This window comes from Bison bison, unplaced genomic scaffold (genome assembly GCF_000754665.1).
Source record: "Bison bison bison isolate TAMUID 2011002044 unplaced genomic scaffold, Bison_UMD1.0 scf7180017860457, whole genome shotgun sequence".
NCBI classification, from domain to species: domain Eukaryota; kingdom Metazoa; phylum Chordata; class Mammalia; order Artiodactyla; family Bovidae; genus Bison; species Bison bison.
The window spans coordinates 702,844-722,325 of record NW_011491029.1 but is presented as its reverse complement, the minus strand read 5'-3'; the positions used below and the strand labels follow the sequence as shown (position 1 = coordinate 722,325).

Genomic DNA, 19,482 nt, shown 5'->3' with positions numbered 1-19,482 from the left:
TCCTACCCCGTTTTCAAAGCAGATCAAATACACTGCTTTCCCCTGATTTCCCACCGCTATCACCACCTAGCAGAGTCCGCTTGAACTGGTCTTTGAACCTCCTAGCCTTCCTTCATATTTCTGCTCCAAACTCTCCCATTCTCCACCTCAAATGACAGGACTTACTTTCATGTCTATCTCCCTTATAACCAGGTGGCTCGGAGCAGGGCCCCCAGCGCTGGCTGGGAGTGGAGAGGTTGGCCTACCCTTGACTCGTGCACATCCCTGACTGTGTTTGTATACAGATCTCTAACCTTCCTTCCTCTTAAGGGCCCATCACCAGCTTCATCTTAAACTCTCAGTCCTAGAGGGTGAAGACCAAATCATTCCAGTGTCTCTGCAGCATCAGTCATAAGTGGGGGCTTCAAAAAATAATGTGGAAAATAATTGTGACAAGCATCCGCCAAGTCCAACTACAGTTTGGCATTGAATGAGACACTATATGAGGGGTTGGGGGCATAAAACCCAGAGGAAAGATCCTGCCCTCAGTGGATCTCACAGAGGAGATGGGAGGGATCCTTGAGGGCAGGAACCTTTCGACCTTGCACACGCTTAATTCCCAGCAAATAAACAGTGTCTGGAACCCAGTAGGAGCTCAAAAGACAACGGCTGTAGAAATGAATTAATACATATTGACCCAAGGGCAGTGAGCATCCCATATAAGGCAGGGTGGTGCTGAACGCTGAGTTGGTCTGTGCGGTGAGTCAGAGCTGCAGAATTCACAGGGGAGAGAGATGGAGAGAGAGAGAGAGAGAGACACGGGTACAGGGCCAGGAGATTTGTGGTTGACCGAAATCAACAAAGGGCAGATCTTAAAAAGCACTTGGCCACAGTTGCCTGGGAGGCAGCATCAAACACTGTGGTTTTCCATCTTTTTTCTGCAGAGCAGTCTTTTTTCAAATGAAATCAAACACCGTACCGTAAATGCATAACAGAGCTTCCACGGTGGACGTCAGCTGGGGCTACGAGGCTGGCCTGCAAACCCAGGGACTCCTGGATCCCCTCCAGCTCAACCAGTGACCTCCTCCTCTCCTCTCCCATCCCTCCGAGAGGCCCCAGGAAGGAGGTGGCTGAGGGGAGGGCTGTGGGCCCTCTCTGGGTTGTCATAGGCCAGGTCTTCTGGGAGGCCATTTAGGGCAAATAAATGCTAAAGTGGGCTTCCTGGTGGCTCAGCCATAAAGATCTGCCTGCAATGCAGGAGATGCGGGTTCGATCCCTGGGTTGGGAAGATACTCTGGAGGAGGGCACGGCAACCCAGTCCAATATTCTGGCTGGAGAATCCCAGGGACACAGGAGCCTGGTGGGCTACAGTCCATAGGGTCACACAAAGTCAGACACGACGGAAGCAACTCAGCACGCACACACACAAATGCTAAAGTAGCTCAAGAAACTTTCCCCAGAGATGAGGGAAAGCAAAAGGCCCTCCCAGCAAGGGAAGGGCAACCCAAAGCCTCCAGGTAAGTGGTAGCTGTTGTGACTCAGCTGGTCAAGAATCCACCTGCAATGCGGGAGACCTGGGTCTATCCCTGGGTTGGGAAGATGCCCTGGAGAAGGGAAAGGCTACCCACTCCAGTATTCTGGCCTGGAGAATTCCATGGACTGTATATAGTTCATGGGGTCGCAAAGAGTCAGATACGACTGAGTGACTTTCACTTTCAAGTGGTAGCTGAAATAGTGTGGTGGTTACTAGGGAACACAAAGACTCAATTTAGGACACCCTTGCTTTCTGGACTATGCTTTTGGAAAGTGAAGCGCTGCCTGCAGAGTGTGTGTGTGTGTGTGTGTGTGTGGCTTTCAGATACCAGATCCACTGAAACTGAATGCATATCAGAGAAAAGCTACCTGGGTGCTGTAAGCCACAGGAAGGGTCTGTTTAGGACAAACCAGCCCCCACCCCCTGCCACGGCACCAGTAGGGAGCACCTGTTGCTGTATCTGCTCAGCATCCCTTCTTCCATCTTCTGAAAATAGCACCCAGGTTTCCCCTTTGGGGTACCAGCCCTCTCACACTTTCAGGCTGAATCCTTCCACTCACAACACACACACACACACACACACACACACCTCCAAACACAGACCACTCAACACAGGCCTAGTCTGCTCAATGAGCACATTCTCTCCTTCAGTGATTGGTCAGAGGTGGTCATGTGACCCAAGACCAGCCAATAAGCTTCGACTCTGGGACTTTCCGTATTCCCTGCAGCGACCTTCACTTCTGGCCCGTCACTGGTTCTTCTGACCTGGGCAGCAGCTCTAGCCTTCCCCTCAGACCCAAGGACCAGGCACAGGCCAGTAGCCTGTGGGGCTTACCCGTACCCCAGCGTTCCCAGCTGTGTGGCCCCACCTAGGGTTGTGTTTTGGCTGATCTAGTGAGATCCCTCCAACCTGGGCTCTAATTCACTCCTGGGAAATAGAAGCACTCCTTTCATTGGGTTTGCCATGAACAGGATGTCAGCCTGGAGCTGCTGGCCGCTGCCCTATGCCATGTGGGGAGTGTTGACTAGGGACTTAATCCCACAAGGAAGGAAGCAGAAGGCACAGACCTGGGCATCTCTTGAAATTTGGACACCAATAAACAGGCCCCAGATTGTCACGATATTGGAAAACAAAACAAACAAACAAAAAATGAATACGTTGCATATCTTCTTGCTTTATCAGGTTTGAAATGAGTGTTGGCTCCCAAATGATGCAGCATCTGACCTCAGTTCGGGCTTTGCCTGGCTTCCCTGGTGGCTCAGACAGTAAAGAATCTGTCTGATAACGCAGGACACCCGGATTCAATCTCATGGGTCGGGAAGGTCCCCTGGAGAAGGAAATGGCAACCCACTCCAGTATTCTTGTCTGGAGAGTTCCATGGACAGAGGAGCCTGGGTGGGCTCTAGTCCATGGAGTTGCAAGGAGTCAGACATGACTGAGAAACTAATACTTCACTCATCACCCCACCCCACACCACCACCCTGTGTCCGCTGCTCCACCTAGGGGTCTCGTTTGGCTGATCGAATGAGACCCCTCCAACCGGACTCAGATCCATTCACTCCGCCCCCATCCCTCCTTGTTCTGTTAACTGAACTTCAGTTCTGCTGCAAGAAACTGACACCACACAGTGAATGAGGGCCCCCCTGAGCTCGGGGTGGGAGGAGTCACCCCGAGGCTTTGGTCTGTGCCTCAAAGAGATCTGTGAGGGCAAAGGCAGTGGGGAACGACTGGGCTCATTGTCAAGCAGTGGGGACCGTTCCTCGATCTTTTACCTGCTGTATCGTCTTGGGCAAGCTGCTCTCTCTGTCGCTGGATCCTCAGCTTTAAGTGGGGATCACAGCACTACATCCCTGACAGAAGGACAAACATCTACAAAATAGACAGCACCAGCTGGTGGTGATGAGATGGCGCAAAAGGAGCTCTCACTCGCTGCTGGTGGGGATGCAAAGTGAAGCAGCCACTTTGGAAGACAGCTTGGCAGTTCCTTAAACAGCTAGATATACTCTTACCGAATAATTCAGCAATCATGCTCCTATATATCCACCCAACTGATTGAAAAGTTATGTCCACACAGAAACCTGCACATGAATGTTTATAGTAGCTTTATTCATAATCACCCCAAAATGGTAATAACCAAAATTTCTTTCAACAGATGAATGGATGAACAAATTATGGTGCCTTCTGTGGAATATTACTTAGTGATAAAAATGAATGAGCCATCAAGTCATGAAAAGCCATGGAGGCATGCATATTGCAAAGTGAAAGAAGCCAGTCTGAGAACGGTGCCTACTATGTGATTTCATTATACGATGTTCTGGAACCGGCACAACGAAGGCAGTAAAAGGACCACCGGTTTCTGGGGGTGAGGGAGAAGGCACGGAGGATGAAAAAGGGGGATCATCTCATCTGGCAAGGCAGAGGGTCCCTCGGTACCCATTGCCCCTCCTTTCCTTTTAATAGAATTATAATTGGATAGATAATCCCCCAGAATAAAGACTCTAACTCCCAGCCTCTCTTGCAGCTAACTGTGCCACAGGACTCCATTCTGGCCAATGGGTCCTGGGAGGAAGTGATGGGTGCACCCTCTTAAAGGAAGAGGCACCATCTCCTTTCCCGATCTCTTCCTTCTTGCCGACCAGAATGGAGAGACTGTCACGGGCCATGGTGGGTCATGTAGACAAGCGATGGGTACAGCCACAGGACAAAAGGAACTCAGGTCCCTAATGTTTTTGTGTCAAAGGATCCCTTTAGCTTAGAAATTTCCTTAGAGAAAAATCAACCTGTCTCTTGCTTAAGGAACTTTAGTTTGCATTTTTTATCACATACAACCAAGTGATTATCCTTATAAATGCAAGGACCCTCAAGAATTGTCCTGAGGATTCTGCATAATATAGGTAAAACAGCTTCACTCACTCATTCATTCATTCAGCAAATAACAGCCAGTTTAGTCTGATGACTCAGGCGGTAAAGCGTCTGCCCACAGTGCAGGAGACCTGGGTTCAATCCCTGGGTTGAGAAGATCCTCTGGAGAAGGAAATGGCAACCCACTCCAGTACTCTTGCCTGGGAAATCCCATGGATGGAGGAGCCTGGTAGGCTACAGTCCATGGGGTCGCAAAGAGTCGGACACGACTGAGTGACTTCATTTTTACTTTCTTACTCTGCTGGGATCTGGAGGTTCAACTAGGAACGAGACAGACAAACCCCTGTCCTGTGGAGTCCATATTCTATTGCAGGAGACAGACGAGGACTCAACATGAGGATGAGTTAATTACAGATTGTCACAAGTACAGTGATGCTATTAGTAACAGCTAATGCTTACTGCATTCTAAGCTTACTACATGTCCTGTTCTAAGGGCTTTTCATATATTATTTCATTTTATCTTCACCACAAACCCGAGAGAGGGATGCTGTTGCTTTCTCATTTGACTGAGGAGGAAGCAGAGTCATAGAAAGGTTGAGAAACCTGCCCAAGGTCACACAGCCAGTAACTGGTGATTCAGGATTGGAACCCAACTCTGTTCGACTTTAAAGCCTTAACCACTGGGCTCTCCTGCTAATGAAGGGAATACAACAAGACACAGGTATAAAGAATGATTAGGGTGTCCTCCGACGGCTGCTGTTACCAGCAACAAAACCAGCAAAAGCTGCTAAACACCCCGAGCTCCCTTACCTGGGTAGCCGGTGTTGAGAAGTCTGGAAAAAGATTGTGCCCACGCTTTTAGGAGTTCAAATGCAAAGGGTTCACGTTGCTTTGATGACAGTGTCGGAAAGTCTGGTCCCTGCAAGCCCCGACTGTCAAGGAGATGCCCACCTATGAGAGACAAGAAGAACTGGTCACGATTGCTAGTGGGGGACCCCATCAGCTCCCACTGCCCAAGGTCTGTTTAAAATGAGCTCCAGGCCCTGAGGAGAGAGTGCGAAGCGTGGCTGGCGGGCGGGAGCCTGGGCCTGGGCCTCAGGATTGGGGAGTCACCCTCTAGGTCCCAGCTGAACTTGCCTGCAAACAATTCCAAGACACAAGATATGCATACGCCTGTGTGTGTGTGTATGTCCTGAATAGAAATATGCAAGCGTCACGCCCACTGTGTCTAGCACAGCACCCTTTGCAGAGCGGGAGGTTTGATAAATGTCTCCCGATTTGCTTTGATGTGAAACATCATTTTATATGTCTGAGTGAGTGGGAGGAAACTCAGAGTTCACGCGCATTGGAGGATAGAGTTTTTTTCCTCGTGTGAAAATACACTCCTCGGATGCTCCATCCAGCTAGACCAATGTCCTCGTTTTACCGATAAAGAGACCCCCCCACCCAGAGAAGGGCAGCGACTTGCCCAAAGTCACAGAGCAAGTTGGTGGCAGAGTGAAGCCGAAACCACAGGTTTCACCTAACCCATGGCTGGGTGCTCTCTCCCGGCCATGCCCTCCCTTGTGGTTGTCAGACAGGTACCCTCTGGAGCAGCGTGGGCTCTGCTCCTGGCCTGACAAATGAATGCTGCTCACAGGCCTGAACGAAGAATGGTTCTCTGGCTGCATCCAAGCCTGGACAAGCTATGGGAGGTAGTGCTCACGGTGGCTGGGAGCATGGGCTTGCAGGCCAATGGACCTCTGTCACATGTCGGGGCAGCCTCTTTCCAGGAGTGAGAGACCCTGGGGGAAGCAGGCGTCCTCTCAGAGCATCGGCCTCCTAGTCTGCAGAACGAGAAAACAAGTAGCATCTCTCTTGAAGGACTGCAGGGAGTGAAAACGACTCTCCTGAGTCTGTGGGGCCACGGCAGAGCATCTGGCTCATAGCCATCACTCCAAAAAGCTAGGGAGGCGACCCAGAGCGGGGTCTGTGAGAGTCGGAGCATTGGACTTGGGAGGGGCTTTGCGCCCTTGGCAAGTCTTTAGACAAAAAATCTGTCGATGTTGCCAGTGATTCGTGTTCTCAGCTCCCACTGTCCATCCCCGTCTCCCCCTTCACAGCCCAGCGTGGGGCCCGAGTCCAGTGTACCTGCCTCTCCCTGCTGGCTGCAACTCCCCACCTACCCACGGGCTCCCCACACCCCAGCCCACATTTCACCAGCCAGCAAAATGCAAATGTCATTAGCACGCGGCAAGCTGGTGAGCTAATGTCACCAGACGGCACATGAGAACTGGGGCGGGCTGGAGGGTGGAGGCGAATTCCCCAGGAGGGGTGGCGTTCCCAGCTTTTCCCAATAAGGGTATGATGAAGAGCTAAATGAATGGCTGCAGGAAAGAGGTGACCGTAGAGACCGTTCTGGCAGCCTCTCTGCAGCTGTGGCTTTTTCCAGGTTCACCATGGCCGCCTGAGGCCCCTGCTTCAACCCCCATCTGGATGATGGATGTGTCTCGGCCTCTCTGGGCCTCCACCTCGTCCCCCAACTGATGAAGAAGCTCATAGGAGGGACACTCAACCTCCACCCTCTCATTTCCATCCCAGCCCACGCTCCCTAAAACCTGACCACCCCCGCAATTACCATGGCCGTGGGGGGGCGTCCTCTCTCCCAGGAGGAGGAGGCAGCCTTGGACCCCTTGGGTCCGCAGGCTGGAGTTCTGGGTTCCAGCCCCAACACGGAGCTTTCTTGCCCCAAGCACTCAGGCACATCCTCCCCTTCGTGGGGTTCTTAGCTTCTCTAGTTGTGAAAGGGGGTGTCAGACTCACCACCAGTCCCAACAATCTCTCCAAGTCAGCTCTAACCACCACCACTCACCCCACCTCAAGCAACTCACAGGCAGAGATGCCAATGTGAGTTTCCTTCTCTCTCTCTCTCTCTTTTTTTTTTCCGGCTGTGCTGCACACTTGCGGAATCTTAATCCCTTGACCAGGGATCAAACCCGTGCCCCTGCAGTGGAAGTTCGGAGTCTCAAACCCTGGAGCACCGTAGAAGCCCGAGGCTCCTCCTCCTCTAATGCCCTTATGATGCTGGCACTGATGACACCAGCAGGCACATTAAGGCTTCCTGGAGGAGAGGGCAGGTGTGTGTGTGTGTGTGTGTGAATATGAGGGCAGGGCACTGAGGGCAGGGTGGCCGGGTGAGTGAAGGCAGGGGGAGACCCAGCGGACGGGGGAAGGACTCGGAGCCAAAGCTGCCCATGAGGTCGCTGGAAAATGAGATGGAAGAGTCCTGTGGTCAGTGCTTTCCACACATGTTCCCCTTTAATCCTAACATTGCTAGCTTTCCCGATTTATTGATGAGAAACTGAGAATCAGAGAGGTTAAATAATGAGCAGAGTCACAGCATCAATTGCACTTGAACTTCAGAGTTGATTTAAGAGCAGAAGCTCTTGACTGCTGCGGGATGCTGCTGTCTAGACTGTTTAAAATAGAGGGACCACTAGAGAAATCCCGGAGCCTTTGTGTCATATAACACATGCAAGGAGTGGGGGAGTTGCACATGTGAACGTGTGGACATTGTAAATGTGGGTGGGTCACTGCCGAATGAAGTTGCTGCCCGAAGTCAGGGCCCAGAAATGCCGAATGGAGAGGACATGGCCGAGTGGCCAACAGGGCTGGGGAGTGGGCAGGCAGAGGGCCCGGGCCACCCCACAGTGGCCCCTGAAGCCCTGCTCTGCTGGCTACAAGTTGGGCCTGTGCTCCCAGGTCCCGCCTTGTGGCCTGGCCCGCATCACTTATCCCCGGATCCCATGCTCCCCTGACTGCTGCCCAGGAGGGTGGCATGTCCTGCCCTTGGCCTCTTTCTTGACTCAGTCTCCTCCATGGCCCCTGGGGTTGCCTGCCCCAGCCGGGGACAGATCCTGCAGACAGAGCCTGGTCGACACCTGGGGCTGCTGCCGGCGAGCGGGGAAGCCAGCAGGTGAGTGGCACCTTGCACCCTTGACCAGTAGATCTGGACTCCAGCCACTAGCCACTGGCTGTGTGATCGCAGCTGCAGCCCACCTCTCTGAGCCTCAGGGACCCCCTCACCGAGCTGCTAAGATGACCACCTAAGGGAAAAGGCTTGCAAACCATAACGTTCCGTGCCCACAGAGAGGGCTGTAGTGGTCAAGGCAACCCAGGAAGTAGTAGAGAGTTCCCGAGGGAACAATGACTGGGAATCCAGCCAAGGCCTTTATGTTAAGTCCCCCTGCTCCTCCCCTGGGCCTCAGTCTCCCCATCCATAAAGCAGAGGGTCTTCAGGCTTGGATACGGAGTAGTGCTCGGCCCCTCTGTGTGTACTGTTCTTCACCATGATTCACTGTTAAGGTCACGGCAGGATTTCACTTGTCAGAAACCAGAGGGCTCTTCATGCAGCAGTACGCTGAGTAACTGGGGCCCAAGACGGGGAAGTTTCGACGGGTGGAGAGAGGTTTCATGGTTGCATGTTCAAGTCAGTGACCAAGAAGGAATGACTCTGAGCAGACAGAAGGAAGCATGCAGGAACAGAGGGAAGCAGAGCTGCTGGAAGCTCATAGAACTTGGACAAACTCTCTTGCCAAGTTTGCACTGGGCTGGCCCTGAATGAGAAGATGCAAGGCGTTCTAATTCCTGGAGACCTCAAGGGACAGGAGCACTAATGGCGAGCATTAATGGAGCACCTGCTGTGTACTGGGACTCTGGGGGTGCTAGGTGAGGTACCAACTCTGCTTTATTATTATTTTTTTCCCCCAACTCTGCTCTTTTTAAAAAGAGCTCCTGTTACAGGGAAGAGTGACCATGCCCAGGTCTCCATACTTCAAAGTGGCTTTGGGGGGCTCATCACTTTGCTTTCAGTTCAGAAGAAGGAGGGGCCCCTTCCTGCTTGGGCCCCAGGGAAGGCTTCCTGGAGGAGGAGGCAGATTTGAATGCATGGAGATGAGGGCACAGTGGGCAAAGAGACCAGGGTGAGCAAAGGCAGGGAGGTGCTCAGGTGTGCAGTGGGTACTCAGCACTAGAGGCAAGGCTGTCCACAGGGGTGGAATGAGAAGCGAGATAGGAAGGCGCTGGATGACTTAGGTCCTTGAATGTAGAACCAAGGACGATGAGCTCTATTCAAAGGCAGTGGGGAGCCACTGAAGGTCATAGAGCAGGAACATGCTTTAGGAGATTGAAAATAGCAAGGAGACCAGGCAAGTGGACACAGATAGTGAGAGGATGGGAGGAGGAAGGGCAGGGCCTGATGGTGGGGATGGAGGTGGATGAAGAGTTGATGGAGGGGAGGGGGAGGTGGGGGGGATACTGAAACTGGCGGGTTGTGGGCAGGCGACACAGGTGTGTGCAGGGAGACGCTGGCTGGATTAGGACATGTTGGGTTTGCATCCCAGCTCTGTCGCTGTCCTCACGCATTCTCTCAGGCAAGTCAGTTTACCTCTGGGCCTCAGGGGCCTGCCCTCTAAATTGAAAAAAATAAAGAGATGTGGAATTCGACCAGATAATCCATAAGAGGTATTCTGAACAAGCTAAGTGACTGTTGTAGGCTTGCTTTCTAAAAGGTAAGCATTTATTGCTTTTATTAATTAGTGGCGACCTTCCCCTATTACAAATGAAGACACTGCAGTTCAAGGTCAAAGGAGTGGCTGGAATTGGTAGTCTTGGGCCTCAAATCACAGGAGAAGCAAATTATTAGCAAATAAATGTGGGATGACTCAGAGAAGAGTCTTGATTTTAAATTATTGCTAAAGAAAGGGCTGGTTTATGACTTTTGTGCCGTGTGCTTATTAAACCCAAGCTATAAATGTGAACTAATAAGTAAAATGAGTTAAGTTAATGAAAAAAATCAACCTTCAGGACGGATCCATATTACCTAATGGCAGTCCATAAACATAAACATAAAATTTTAAAATACAAGAATGAATTGCAATGCCCAGCAGCTCAAGGAATCTGCAATTTCTCTGCCTTAAAAATAAAAGCTATTGATTTTAGCTTGGGTTCTCATTGCTCATGAGTGAGCCTTTGAGAAGTCATAAAGGAAGGAATTATTTCCAATTGTTTACTCACTAAGGATCATATGTATTGAATTTAAATTGTCTCTGATTCCTAATTAGTACAAACCAAATTAGAATCCGAGTACAGCAGATTCGGAAAGGCCCCTGGAGACACGTAAGCCCAGTGTTCTTTGTGTTATAGGCCTGGAGCCAGAGGGACAGAAGGAGAACCAGCCCAGGACCACATAGCAGGTAGGGGTAGGAGGGTCCAGGCTAGCACCCAGGCTCCGGGCACCAGGGTCAGCACCCCTCTCTGGTCTCTGCATCGTCTGGGATCAGATCGTTAAATCCAGGGTGTGCAAGGCTGTTACCTGGGCCTTAGTCCTGGTGATCCTGTAATAAGAACTTTCTCCTAGCTCTGGGGAAAAGTCATCTGCTCAAGAAAGGACCCTCAAAGCCCAACTCATCCAATACTGATAGCAAAGGGTGTTCTAAGAGCCTCTAGCACATTGCTGTGTATGGGACCCCTGAGTCCCTGTGCCCACCCTGCTAGCCAGGCAGCTCAGCCACGAAAGAGACACACGGGGGGCCCAGGGTTCTGTTCTGAGAGTGGCGGCAGGTTGGCATAGCCCAGGCCCAGGGCAGTTCCTCCCCGTGTTCCAGTGAGCAGGGGGCACAAAGGCCTATTTGTATGGTGAGGAGGGGAGGGGTCGCTTAACTCTGCCAGGCTCTCCCTCCCTTTCTCTCTCACACACACACACCCACACACACACCCACAGGGACCAAGGAGCTTTGCATGTGGCCCAGGCACGCATGCGTGCACACATGTATGTTAAGCTTCAGCCCACACTCGATTATGAAGCAGATGTTTAATTACTACCTGAGTGTTATTAATCAACACGATTAATACACAACCCATACCACATAATTACTTTGCAATTACACCGAAACGAAATATTTTATTGCCGAGGGTTTGATAATTAGCCGGCCTCGCCAAAGGATAGGTATGACGGGCAGTGATTTTTCTTGTCTCCTTCCTTTCCCTTCCTCCCCTGCCCTCTCATTAATATTCTGGCCGATGTCCCCACCAGGCAGAGCGAGGAGCCCAGGCAAGCTACTGGCCTCCTCCCTGCAGTGCTGCTTCCGCACTGACACTGGTTTTAATGTGATCCTCATTCGTTCTATGGAGGAGGAAATGACAACCCACTCCAGTACTCTTGCCTAGAGAATCCCGTGGGCAGAGGAGCCTGGTGGGCTGGTGTCCATGGGGTCGCACAGAGTCGGACACGACTGAAGTGACTTAGCAGCAGCAGCAGCATTCATCCTGATCCTCTCCACTCAGCTCTCCAGCTTGGAGATCCATGTCCTTTGCAGAAATGAAGCCGGCCTCCCACCGGCCTGTGGATCGAGAAGCAGAGGCCGGCAGGGGTTACCTGGGGGTGCTCTGCAGGCAGCTGCCTAGAGCCGAGTCTCAGCTCTACCAGTTACTCACAGTGACACCTCTGTTGGGTCAACCATGCCTCGGTTTCCCCAGGTGCAAGATGGAAACGGAACAGTCATTACTTCAGAGGGGTCTTGTATTGCATATGATAGAAAACATAAAGCATTTAGTACAGAGCCTGGCACGGAGTCACACTCCAGTAATATCTGTTATAACTACTCCTGTTATTATTTGGGCTTCCCTGGTGGCTCAGATGGTAAACAATGCAGGAGACAAGGGTTCAAGCCCTGGGTTGGGAAGATCCCCTGGAGAAGGGACTGGCTAACCATTCCAGTATTCTTGCCTGGAGAACTCCATGGACAGAGGAACCTGGTGGGCTATAATCCATGGGGTCACAAAGAGTCAGACACTATTGAACTACTAACACATAGCTAAATGGCCTCTCCAGGATTCCTCCCAATCAGAGAGTCTCCCAAACATTCAGGTTTTTGGATTCCACTCTCAGTCCCTCACTTAGAGCTCGGTCCCGTCTATTAGGAAACAGCTTCGCACCTCGCCCTCTCCCCTCTGCCGGCCGCCTCCACGGGCCCCACTTCCCAAATCCAAGCCTTCATCCTTCCTCTCCTGGTCCACGGCCATTACCCTCCACACCATCTCCCTGCTGCCCTCCCCCTGTTCCATCCTCCACTGGGCAGGGAGACAGGTCCTCAGGGAGCAGAGCTTGGACCGTGCCACTCTCCTGCTCAACAACCGTCTGGAACTCACTATTGCCCATGCCACCTGCCCTCGCTGGATGATCACCAGTGCTCCAAATTCCATCATTGCTTGGTTACATGAGCACCTAAGCTTTTGAGGATGAATGAAGGAATGAATGTCTTGCAAGATTTGACAGGCATTCACAGCCACCAAGGTGGGATGCCCCAGAGCGTTTTATGAGCCTGCATATCTCCATGGACTTAGGTTTATCTTGGAATTTGGGGTTTATTCCTCACTGGTTATTTCCCCTCCCCTCTCCCCACACAAAAATCTTCAAACCAGCTGCATTTAAGAAGGATTCAGGACTTCTCTGGAGACCCAGTGGTTAAGACTCTGGGCTTCCACCAGAGGGCATGGGTTCAATCCCTGGTTGGGAAACTAAGATCCTGCGTACCGTGCAGTAGGGAAAAAGGAAAAACAAGCAAACAAAAACCCTGAAACAAATAAAACCAACCACATCCATCAAGAAAAAATAAAAATAAAAATCCATATTTTCAGACACAGAAACCACAGGTCCAGCTGAGCAAAGAGACTATATCAGGAGCTTCCGATGCAGGGGCCAGTGTGTGGTCTGCTCAAGAGGTGAGTGCAGGGACATGGTGGCAACTCCAGCAGGGATGGCACACACTGGAGAGAGCCAAGGGGTGGTGGTGGTGTGCTTGTGTGTGCAGCTGTGCCCGGTGTGCATCAGGTACACTCTTCTTTGCACAGACAGGGCCAACGGAGCTACTTCTCATGTGACTTAACTCCTTCAGTTACAAAAATATCAAGAACTGTGAGTCATTCACTTACTTGAAGTGAGAAGTGAAGTCGCTCAGTCGTGTCTGACTCTTTGCGACCCCATGGAGAGTGTAGCCCACCAGGTTCCTCCATCCATGGGATTTTCCAGGCAAGAGGACTGGAGTGGGTTGCCACTTCCTTCTCCAGGAGATCTTCCCAACCCAGGGACTGAACCCAGGTCTCCCACGTTGTAGGCAGACACTTTACTGTCTGAGCCACCAGGGAGGCGAGAGTTCATTTATTTGGTAAACATAAAACTCTGGGCTCCCGAGTCAGCCCACTGGTGGAATCCTGTCTCCACCTCTGACTAGCCATGCGACTTCAGGAAAATCCCTGAACTTCTCTGAGCTATTAGCCTCCGTTGTTGTTCCGTTGGGAAGTCGTGTCCAACTCTTTGCGACCCCATGGGCTGCAGCACGCCAGGCTTCCCTGGCCTTTGCTATTTCCCAGAGCTTGCTCAAACTCTGTCCATTGAGTCAGTGACGCCATCCAACCATCTCATTCTCTGTTGTCCCCTTCTCTTCCTGCCCTCAATCTTTCCCAGCATCAGGGTCTTTTCCAAAGAGTCGGCTCGTCACATCAGGTGGCCAAATTATCAGAGCTTCAGCATCAGTCCTTCCAATGAATAGTCAGAATTGATTTCCTTTAGGATTGACTGGTTTGATCTCCTTTCTGTCCAACGGTTAGCCTCAGTTATTAGCTGCAAAGTGAGGCTAATAATAGCTCCTACCAATAGCGTTCTTGTGAGAAGGTCATGCACACTCTGATCACATTGTTTGGCATATGGGACGAGCCAGACAGTGTTAGCTATTTTGTTATTATTAGTAAGAATAATGGGGCTTCCCTGGTAGCTCAGATGGTAAAGAATCTGCCTGCAAAGCAGGAGACCCGAGTTCGATCCCTGGATTGGGACGATCCCCTGGAGAAGGAAATGGCAATCCACTCCAGTATTCCTGACTGGAAAATTCCATGGACAGAGGAGCCTGGTAGGCTACAATAGTCCATGGGGTCACAAGAGTCAGACACGACTTAGTGATTAAACCACAGTAAGAACAGTAAACCCTGGGAACATATAGCAACTCAGTGTCTAAAGCAGAACACAGCAGGTAGTTCTAGACCTATGGGTGGAGAAGTTCGTGCAGAATCATTTCACCAGAAGGCAGGAAAGTGATATTTGTCATTCATTTATTCATTCAGCAAACACTCCTGAGTGCGACTGTATAAATCTCCATGTTAGGTGCTGTGGGAGGGCAGAGGTCACGTGGCAGATGTAGTTTACAGGGAGCTGGGGGAGGGCAGAGGCTGGGAAGAGCTTCAAGCCTTCATTTTAAGGTCACTCACTGCTCTGCCTCCAAAGGCTCAAATTGCTGCCCGTCCCCAGGCGCTGGATGGGACGGATGGCAGCATGGATGAAGGTGTGGGAGATGGCTCCTAGATGAGTGGGCTCTGGTCCAAGGAGAAGGCGAAGAGGAGGAAAGGCAGAGGCCCAGCCCCGGCAGTGGCTCAAGGGCCTTTCCTTGCATGACGGGTGGACGGAGCAGCCAGCAGGCTGTGCTGTGGAGGAGACATGAAAGGGGAGAGGAGAGGGAGCCAGTGGTCACAGCTGCGGTGGCAAAGCCTGGGCTAGTGGGGAGCCAAAGGGAATTCACGGAAGGGCTGATGGGGGCCCCTCAGGTCCAGGGTTTTCCTTCTTTGTCTGAGATTCAAGCCTTGTTCTTTGGAGCTCTGAAGCCTCCCTCCCAGGAAGCTGATGGGAACACTTCCGGGCACTTCGGATGGAATATTTCTCTTGCCTGGAATTTACATAAAGTTCCCCACTCAGCCACAGGGCAAGGCCACAGGGCCAATGCCCTGGCCACCAGCCTCCAAGGATGCAGTACTAACCCAGATGACACTCAGGGAGCGTGACCCTCCAGGCAGATGTCGGGAGGCGCGTGCAAAGCCAGGGTGCAGTTGTCCTCACTTACAGCCAGCCGGGCTCGCTGCTGGCACTCGCTCAGCTATACACGACGAAGGTGGCGGAACACGGAGGTTTCCTTCCTCGCCCCGTGGGCCTCCTGGGCCCCCTCCCTCCCCTGACCCATTCTGGTTCTTCACTCATACATACACATACAGACATGCACACACGAACACATACAAGCACACACACACATACAAGCACACGCACACGCCAACACCCAAGGCAAACTCTGGCGTTGGATTAAAGCAATAAGGTCAAAAACACCAAGAATGCTGGCCACAAGGCAGAAACCTTTGTTCCAGTCTCAGCTCTGGGACAGCCTTGCTGTGTGCCCTGGGCTTCTGTTTACTCCTCTACAAAATGAGATGTGTGTGCTAAGTCACTTCAGTCGCGTCCGACTCTTTTTGACCCCATGGACTGTGGTCTGCCAGGCTCCTCTGTCCGTGGGATTCTCAAGGCAAGAATACTGGAATGGGTTGCCGTTTCCTCCTCCAGGGGATCTTCCCGACCCAGGGACTGAATCAGTGTCTCCTAAGTTTCCTGCACCGACAGGCAGGCTCTTAACCACTAGTACAATGATCTTCAATGCTCAAGGGGAAGGGGGCCAAGTTCCCGCAGACGGGCAAAAGTGAGATGAGCAAGAATCTGAAGAGCCTGAGTCCTTGGGGTGACATGCCCTGTACCTGGGAGAAAGCCAGCAAGGTGCTGACAGATTCAACAATCTGGGGCTCTTACAGCTTTATTGAGGGTCGGGGGTGAGACTAAATTCAAAGGCTGAGCCCATGGTTCATTATGAGATTGGAAACCTTATGTGAACCCCTCTATGCCTCAGTTTCCTCACCTGTAAAATGGGTTCAATGACATTTCTCATTCGTAAAGTTAAACAAGAAGACACAAGGAGATTGCCCAGCACGGTGTCTGGGCCCATTTAGCCTCAGTAAGTGGGAGCTTTTATTAGTATTACAATTACAGCTCCAGCCATGTCACATCTGGGGGAAACCCCGGCTGCAGCTCCCTGGCTGCTCTGTGCTGCCCTCAGGCCAGCAGGGACTCTGGGAAGTGGCTGTTCCTCACAGGACGGAGTACAGCCCTCCCAAACCCCTGCTAGCCCCACTCTGAAGGGGTGCTTGCCTTATGACACCTTGGCCACATGCAAACACGGCTCTGGACTTAACATCAGTTTTCTGGACAAACAGTGGCCACTTCTCAGAGCTCTGGAGAAAGGAACACACCATTAGGGCTTCTAACCTCCCCTGAAATGTGTCCTTTTTATTCATGAGGGGAATGTCTCCAAGTATTGTTAAATACCGATGAGAATACCTCAATCATCTGGGGACAAACATCTCTGGGGAAATCCCAACCTTGGTTGACCCTGATGCTGAAAGCTCCAGCTGCATTTCTCATTCCTGGAGGAAGGGAACTAAGAACAATGGCCTTCCCCACTCCTGGCCCTGGGGACAGGGGTTACTAGAAATCACTAGTCCACCTCCAGTCTGGACGAGGGAAGGAGCTCCCGCAGGCGGGGCCAGGCAGGAGAGACTGGTCCTGGGACGGCCTCCACGCAGATGGTGAGGGCAGGAAGCCTGACGCCACCCACCCAAGAGGTGCCCGGGGGCTACAGTGGAGCCGCTGTCCACAAGGCATCTGATGTGTCCTCCTGTGGACCCTATGGGGGTATTGTGCTCAGATACTCAGTTGTGTCCAGCTCTTTGCGACCCCATGGACTGTAGCCTGCCAGGCTCCTCTGTCCATGGGATTCTCCAGGCAAGAACACCGGAGTGGGTTTCATTGCTCTTCTCCAGGGCATCTTCTCGACACAGAGATCAAACCTGGATCTCCTGCACTGCATGCAGATTCTTTACGGCTGAGCCACTGGGGAAGCCCCCTCGAGGATGCACCCCTCCCTTGACCACAGCCATGATGGATGCAAAATCTCCACGGGCACCTTCTCTGGGGGCACTGCTGGCTCTGGCTGTTTGAGTCCACATCACCCAGTGATGCCTGGGAAGCTAAGCCCTGTCCCCATCCCCAGGCATAGCCCATCGCCCCCGACAGAGCATGCTGGCCACAAACTCAATGTCGTTCACACCCGGGAGCGCCCCTGAGGTCCAGCTGAGGCTAGAAAGCTCGTGAACCCCGTCCCTGCTTAGCTTCTTCTCTGCCTTGTCCTGCTCCTCTCCCTGGTCCTGAGAATCCTCCGGCGATAATTCACTTGCACAACCGACCCTGTTCATGTTCTGCTTTTAGACAACCCAACCTAAGTCACAAGGAAGACAGACACAGCTCCTGCCCTCTTGGGAGTCTGCACCCAGCGGGAGTCAAACCTGAGACACAGACTGACCATGACGCAGGTCCTTCAACCACGGCCACTGCTCCCCCACCGGACTGAGCATCAAGAGCTTCGGGCATGCTGGGCGAACCCCATTCCCTTCTGACATCACTGAACACCAACAACAACCCAGCCAAGAAGTTTCGTTAGCTCCTACTTGATAGATGGCGCTGAGGCTCAGAGAGGTTATCATTTGCCCAGGGTCACTGGCAACTCCTACGTGGCTGCACTTGGATTTGACCTCAGTTCTGCCTGATTGCTGGACCCCAGGGCTTGCCTTCCACTCACAGAGGGGACCTGAATACATCTGAGATGGAGGGCAGGGATTCCCGGTGGTTAGGGTCATCCCTGGGGCATGACCCAGGGATGCATGAATAGCTGGCTACTCCCCTCTGCCACCTCCTGGGACAGGCGGCTCAAGGACAGCAGCCAGTGGAGGCAACTCGCCAGCGGAGAGGTAGTGTGGGTCCCCGGTGGCTGCTTCCCTGGTGCCGCCTGGCCCCTTCCCACATCATAAGCCTGGGGGTCTCGCCCTCTCAAACAATTCTCACGCATCAGGCTCCTCTCCACCCCTCCCCCAATTCTTGTTATGTCACAGATCTTGCAGCTCAGCCAGGCGGATAACAGGCAGAGAATGGGAATTTTTACCTGTTAATTCAGTTTCTGAGCCCCTGCTGCTGGCCAAGCCCAAACAGCTCCATGTCAGGCTCTGAAAGGAGTGGAAGCGGGAGGGGGCAGGAGGCAAATGGGGGGAAATTACCCCTGCAGGCAGTGGCAGCTCCCCCACCCCCAGGCCCAGGCATGAATCTGACAGCCAGGCCCCTGAGTGACGGCGGTGCAGTGGGGCCAGGGCAGGCTAGCCTCCTTGGATCCAAGAACAGGATGGGGTTCTGGTTCCCAGAGCACCAGCCACCTGCTCACTCTGCCCCATCTTGGAGAGGAAAGGGCAGAATGCCTCAGTCAGCCCACCGCCTGGGGATGCAGCTGAGCCCACACCCTTCAGCTCTCTGCAACAGGAGCTCTCCCAATGCACCCTGAGCCCTGGTTACCCTGGGTGTTGGGCTTCATTTAATCCTCAAAAATCCTGTTCCATCGACCGCGTATGGGAAAGTATCATTATCATCCCCATTCTACAGATGCAGAAACTGAGGTTCAAAATGATGCAGTGTCCCCAACAAGTTCAACATAAAATCACCACGTGTGTGCATGCAAGCTCCATTGCTCAGTTGTGTCCGACTCTTGTGACCCCATGGACTTGGGCCTGCCAAGCTCCTCTGTCCATGGAATTCTCCAGGCAGGAATACTGGAGTGGGTTGCCATGCCCTCCTCCAGGGGATCTCCCTGACCCAGGGATCGAACCTGCATCTCTTGCATTGGCAAGAGGATTCTTTACCATTGGGCCACCTTATGACCCAGCAATTCCACTCCTGGGTCTGTGCCCCGGAGAACTGAAGACAGGGCTAAACAGACACTTGGACCCAAATGCTGACAGTGGCACTATTCACTAGTCGAAAGGTGGAAACACCCCAAATGTTCACCAGTATTTACATGGATAACCATAGGAATGTAACAGATCCATTCAATGGAATATTATTCTCTCAGAAAAAGGAAGTGGCAATACATCCTACAGTGTGGATAGACCTCCAAAGCATTATGCTAAGTGAAAGAAGTCAGGTACAAAAGGCCATGTGTGGTATGATTCCATTTATATAAATTTTCTAGAATAGGTCAGTCCATATACATAGAAAGCCAGAGGCTGCAGGGACGGAGAATCCCATGGACGGAGGAGCCTGGTAGGCTGCAGTCCATGGGGTCACACAGAGTCGGACATTACTGAAGCGACTTGGCGGCGGCAGCAG

At 52.2% G+C, this 19,482-nt stretch overlaps 1 protein-coding gene across 5 annotated transcripts in view; it reads right to left on the bottom strand.

Annotated features, from left to right (window-relative positions):
- TSPAN18 (tetraspanin 18) overlaps nucleotides 1-19,482 on the bottom strand; it is a 177,703-nt gene that overhangs the window by 51,701 nt on the left and 106,520 nt on the right. For 4 of the 5 annotated variants that reach the window (XM_010832226.1, XM_010832227.1, XM_010832228.1 and 1 more), the window contains one exon: nucleotides 5,187-5,327. The gene's annotated coding sequence lies outside the window, so the exon portion shown is untranslated. Of the gene's footprint in view, nucleotides 1-5,186; nucleotides 5,328-6,013; nucleotides 6,035-19,482 lie in introns of those variants that run through there. The other variant, XM_010832230.1, reaches the window with a different exon arrangement.